The sequence below is a fragment of the Acyrthosiphon pisum genome, chromosome X, assembly GCF_005508785.2.
Source record: "Acyrthosiphon pisum isolate AL4f chromosome X, pea_aphid_22Mar2018_4r6ur, whole genome shotgun sequence".
Lineage (NCBI taxonomy): Eukaryota > Metazoa > Arthropoda > Insecta > Hemiptera > Aphididae > Acyrthosiphon > Acyrthosiphon pisum.
This window is the reverse complement of record NC_042493.1, coordinates 28,036,536-28,037,155: the sequence shown is the minus strand read 5'-3', so window position 1 is coordinate 28,037,155 and position 620 is coordinate 28,036,536.

Here is a 620-nt window from a genome sequence, read left to right as displayed (position 1 = left end):
TAAGTAATTCAAAATTGTATTTTATCAACCCAAAATATTAACATGTTAAGTTTATGCAATGACAGGCCATTAGCTGTTTTTTATATTTACATCGATAGCATACTAGCATTACGTGATATAAACTACAATACCTATTATAGATAAATTTATGTATTACAAATACGGCATACATGTAAATAAAAGTTGATAATACTGAAACTTCGGCAATATTATTTAAATAGAAAAATTAAGCAATATAAATATACCTACACTATATTATCTGTAACGATAATTTTTTTCTAATTCCGATGTGCTTTCGATTCAAGTCCTCTTCACACTTCACACATCACTAGTGCAGCATTTACACTTATAAAAAAGATTATTTTATTGATTTTGAAATAAAAAAAAAAAGATATAAACCAATTGATAATCGCTTGAGACAATTAATAAACTATAAAATATAAAATATAATATTATATTATTATAATATAACTAATATACCCAACCATTATATAAGTGTAATATAATATGTGTTATAAATGTGAGTATTTATTATTATAGATAATATATTATCTTTGAGTGGGAGTAATGGAGGGGTTCTTAGATTCGCCAAAATGATGTGGAAATATTATACCATATTG